The following is a 5814-nucleotide window of genomic DNA, read 5'->3' on the forward strand; positions in this document are numbered from 1 at the left end:
GCTTGAAATGTCACCTCCCCTGGGAAGTCTTCCTTTGGCCATCTCTCCTCCTGGATTAGATGAAGCCCTCCTGCCCAGGGTTTGGGCAATCACATTGTTTCACTGTCCTTGATTGATGCGTTCTTCTCAGAGAGGGATTCTGAGAAAGTTGTTACTGCGTCCCCAGTGTTTTGTATGTAGTTAGCACATTGACACGTGTCGAATGTCTACATGGTGAAGGTACATGATTTACACAAAGGGATCATGTCTGTACTCTTGTTTGCCTCCAACAATGCTGTGAGCATTGAGCACGGCATTCAAGCACCTCATGCTCTAACCCTCATCAGCTCTACCCCACCTGATTACGTTTTCCTTTTCATTGATGGTGCCTAACTCAGAAGATGAGTTAACTTAGAAGATGAGTTTTCCTTTTCATTATGGTGTACTTATTAAATTGCCCAAGTGAAATGCTGTCTTTTTTTCCCTGCTTGATGGAATGCCTCTCTTCCACCCCTTCCTGGCTAACTCCCACTGACCCTCTAAGGTCCCGTTGACATGTATCTCTTTACGAAGCAGTCTCTGTCTCCCCCAGGCAGAGTAAGTGGCCTCACCGCTGTGGTCTCCAGCACCTTGCTCCTATCTCTTCATGGTTCCTACTGTGTACAGCTATGATGTGTTTACAAACCTGGCTCGCTGACTCAGCTTGGATCATTGATGGTACTGGCACGGTGCCTTCTTCCATTCATTGTCTCCAGCATCTAGTATGGCCTCTGTCACATAATTGACGTTCAGCAAGTATTTGTTGAAGGAAGGAATGATTGAATAGATGCATGAGTAAATAAATGTAGGAAGGAAGTTTTACAGTTTCATGCATAGAAAACTACCTGGTAGGCTGAAAAATCCATTGGAACCCATCCCAATTTACTGCTGCAGACCTCCAGACCCTGTCAGTTGCGATCAGAATCAGGGAAATCATCCCAGCATGCCAGAACTAGGTAGCATTCTTTGTAGCTGATGAAACTGAGGTCCTAAATTTGAAGGTTATGCAGCAAATTACATAATAATGAAATTGGTCAAGATATCAAGATTGATACCCATGCATTCCAAGGGCCATTAATCATCAGGACAAGTTGTCACCTCTCTTTCAGGTAACATGTAATGCACTTTTCATTTCTTTCTTTTTTTCTAAACCAATATTTATTTTTTAAAAAGATTTTATTTATTTATTCATGACAGACAGAGAAAGAGAGAGAAAGGCAGAACATAGGCAGAGGGAGAAGCAGGCTCCATGCAGGGAGCCCGATGTGGGACTCGATCCCGGGACTCTGGGATCACACCCTAGGCCGAAGGCAGATGCTCAGTTGCTGAGCCATCCAGGCATCCTGCACTTTTCATTTCTTAATAAGGTAATAGTGATTCCTAATAATTGTATAGCACTTCATAGTTTACAAAGTCCTGCACAAAACAGCAGCAACAACAAACTTCTGAGCTTGGTATTTGTGATTAAGTAACTCGTTTAGCTCTTAAATGATGGATCCAGGGCTAGTATTCAAGTTTTTTGGCTCTAGAGCCAGTGCACTTTCCAGGATACAATATCTGCCTCCAATATCACAATAAATGGTTGTTAAATATTGATTTTAGGCTGACTCATGGGAAATACCAGCCTTCCTAATGGATATCATCATTTCCTACTTCTAAGAATTTTCTGAAGGAGACAGAGACTAGACTTGTCAAACCTTAGCTGATAAGATCTAAGGTAAGCTACAGGAAGAACCAGAAGTGTGTATGTGAAGCATGTCTGTGACTCTGCATGTGGAATACCTGGTGCTTGAGGGCACTCAAAAGTGTGCATGTGAACAAAATAAGCAAATCCTCAATGCATAGTGTCTGCACAGGTACAACCTTTATGCATTTTTAGCAATGAATTAATGTGCCTTATGTTTAAAAAATTCTCCTATAGGTTTCCTCCATTTAGCCAGGATTTCCATAGGTTGATGTTAAAAAAATTTAAATGTTTTCCAAATAACTAAATCTATTTATTTACACTTTCATTCAATAAGGAACAAATGCCTATTGGTGCCAGATGCCTAGTTCCCCCACGATACAACAGTGAACAAAATAGACAAACCCCTAACCCTAACCTCAAGGAATTTGCATTCCTTTGGGATAGAAGGATAACTAAGTTACATGGTATATTAGACGATAACTGGCATGAAAAAAATATGGTAAGGAAAGGAATGCCGGAGTGGGTGGGGAACAGCAGTTAAAATCAAGGTGTTCAGGAAGGTGGCTTTTGCACAAACCCCTGAGAATAAGAGGCATGAACTGTGAAGATATCTTAGGGGAAATCTTCACCTTTGGGATGAACACTCATAATTTAAGAAGTCAATTCCCACCCACCCCCTAAAATAAAAATAAAGTTTTCCCAAATAGCTTAAATACACTTTGCTGCCTTCCAAGGGAGGGTGTGACAGGTGCTGTGATGGTTTTTTGGACATCTCTGTGACTCTTGGCACCCTACTACCTTACAGTGTAGTAATGACCACAGGGGCTGAGACCATGGAAATTTAGGGAACTATTTGCCCTTCCACCCAATGGCCCCAGGTCTGTCTTTCTTTAGCACTGAATCTGCCACCCAGTCAGCTACTGCAGGCTGCTGACGCAGGCAGTGTCTGTGTATCACCATGCTGCACTATTCATCTGCCGTGTCTAATGTGTCCTTGGTTTGTGACGACTGGGTCCAGGAGAGAACAAGCAGAGCAAAAGCCTGGACTTCCCTGCTGAGCGCTCTAGGGCACCTGCTCTGCCTCCTAAGGGGAAACCCGTTGTGCCTCTTGCTGGCTCTCCATTTCCTTCCAGATTGTCTGAATGCCAAATAGCTGAACTCCTGAATTTGGGAAATATTGCTAATGAATGCCTCATTTTCCTTCCTTTCAGGGCTCAGACCCATTTTCTTTCTGATTTCAACAGATTATCTCAATAGAGGCAAGTTGATGCGTAAGCCCCACCACGGTGGCCGAGACAGACTCTGATGAAACAGTGTTTGGGGAGAGGATTCCCAGAACATGATGCAAGAGCTCCAAGATGAGGAAAGGGGACCCAGAAACAGAGGACAGGGACTGCCTTTATTTTTCTAATCAATACACCTCCTGCACACAACCCAGGACTAGCAAGGAGCACTGTGATAGCTATTATGTGTAACTGTCAGGGGGAGGGGATGAAAATTTCTTTCTTTTTAAAGATTGATTGATTTATTTGGGAAAGAGAGAGAAAGAGAATGCCCATGAGGTGGTGGAGGCGGGGAGAGGGAGAGGGGGAGAAACTCAAGCAGATTTTCCACTCTGGAGCCTGTCACAGCCTGAAATCATGACCTGAGTTGAAATCAAGGGTCAAATGCTTAACCCACTGAGTCACTCAGGTGCCCCAGAATGAAACGTACTTCAATGTACTTCAATAGAAGTTCATGAAAAGTGCTGGGGAGTATGTTAATAAATAATAAATTCTTAGTAAGGAATTTGGGGAGGGTCAGCAGAAGAGGTGGTGTTTGAATACAGCTTCCTGAGATGAATAGACTCTTCATAGGTAAATAAAGAGGAAGCTTTTGCAGATGGAGAGAAGATCCCAGACAAAGGCCTGAGGTGAAGGGGAGTGAAATGCATAGTTTATTGACAAAAAATTGAGAGGTTAAGTAGTAGAACTTAACTTTTCAAGCACCTTTGACCTGAAACCTAGGATCCTTCAGGTAATATTGTTGCCTAAGACCCTGCTTTTTTTCCTTTTCTTTCTCTAAGTGTACATTTTTTGCAACATGTGCAAGCAGAAAAATCACCTGTCAACTAATAATGCCATGGCCCTGGACCTGTGGGTATAGAGAGGAGAAGCAAGGAGCAGGGCTGTGAGTTAGCAGGGGCCAGATGGAGGTAGGCCTTATCGAATCACCAGAAAGTTTGGATTTTAACCCACAGGGCAGTGTTCCCCAAAGCAGACTGTTTGGAGTTGCAGTTTTCAGGGCCATTGCTTGGAGTTCCTAAAGAAAAGTTCTTTGGTCAAATATATTATAGAAAAAAAATATATATATATATATTATAGAAATATGCTGGGCTTGGGGTGCCAGGGTGGCTCAGTGGTTGAGCATATGCCTTCTGCTCAGGGTGTGATCCCGGGGTCCTGGGATTGAGTCCTGCCTCAGGGTCCCCCTGTTTCTCCCTCTGCCTATGTCTCTGCCTCTCTCTCTGTATCTCTTATGAATAAATAAAATATTTAAAAAGAAAGAAAGAAATATGCTGGGCTCCATGAGCCTGGACAGATCTCTTCTCTCTGGAATCCTGGGGCACTGGGGCTCTGTAAGGGGGGGAGGGGAGTGAGGCATTCTCCAAATTCAAGTGACACAGCCTGAGTTTCTGTGTCTGGCAGGATGGAAGCTGCTTGGGACACACTGCCGGAGCTCAACAAGGAGGTGCCAAACACATTTTTGAGCTGGAGAATAGCACCAACCACACAGGGGCATTTTGGAATGACCACTGTGTGAGCCCTGCAGGGAGTGGACCAGTGGTCAGGGGCCACCCCAGAGAGCACCCACTAGAGTCAGTGAGTCCTGTCCATAGCAGGGGCAGGGAGGCTGGCTCATGTCTAAGGACCCCCTCTCAGAGGCCCAGCTTGACTGCAGCCTGCTGCTGACTCCTTTTCACGTCTGGCCACAGCCACACAGCGTGCCAGAGCTGAGCAGCCGCCTCAGGTCTTGGGCTCCTGCTCTCCGAGAGGCCACCCGGCAGACAGAGGTCAGGCAAGCTGAAACTGAAGTTTGTCTTGTGCCCTCGAAGGAATGCTGTTTTTGACAGAGAGGGAAGAGAGGGTGGCGGAATGGAGCTGCAGGCCCCCGCTGGGTAGGAGAGGCTTCTAGAGCCCACCTCTGAGTCTGACTCCCCTATGTAACATATGGGGAAACTGAGGCCAGAGATGAAGGGACGGGCCTAAACTCACACAGCTAGCCATGTTATCAAATAACACTCAGTACTTACTAACTCCCAAACAGTTCTGCATTATCATTCTTCATGTTAATTGTTATTTTTTTTCAAGTATTTTGACTGGAGGTCCAGGACCTTTGAGGGCATTATTCTTGCTCAGCTCCCTTAAAATTTTTTTCTTCTGAATTTATATTTTTGCACCGATTTTTAAAGAATCACTTTCGTTTGATGATCTTGCCTCTGACTTTCCTTCGAACAGATAGATTTTAAAATGCAAGTAGGCTAATGACAGGAACGGGTCCTTTGCCAAGATGTGAACAGTGCCAAAAAGATCCCTTACCAGATGGTTTCCTCACCCCATAAATTTTCCCTCATCCTCAATTTGACAGGTGACCTTCAGAGAAAGGACTCACAAAAGAGAGAAGGCAGTGGCCATCAGGAGAGGAAGACCGCCTGGTTCAGAGGATCTAGCAGAGGAAGCCCGAATCCAAGTAGTCCATTGGCTTCCGGGGCCTAGCGGAAGTCTTATTCCTTCCTTTGTGCAGCGTTAGTTCCCCAGCCTGATGTTCAAGGTCCCTTGAGTTCCCACGGGCAACTTCTGTTCTGGCCAGATGTTTATTCTTGGTCTGAGTTAACCAACCTTTCCCCACTTAATCCCCTCAAGCCTCTGCTCATTGAAGCGTCTTGCTGTTCTGGGTCCTTACTATGCTCTTCAAGTTCCTGTCTCTGCCCTGAGCGTGTCCTTAATGTCTCCAGTTCAAATTGTTTCTCTGGAATGCTTAGTACTTGACAGGCTGTCCAAGCTAGATGGCTCCTTAGGGGTTACTGAGTCTAATTTTTTTGTTTGTTTGTTTTAGAGGAGTGGAAATAG

The sequence above is a fragment of the Vulpes vulpes genome, chromosome 8 (genome assembly GCF_048418805.1).
Source record: "Vulpes vulpes isolate BD-2025 chromosome 8, VulVul3, whole genome shotgun sequence".
NCBI lineage: Eukaryota > Metazoa > Chordata > Mammalia > Carnivora > Canidae > Vulpes > Vulpes vulpes.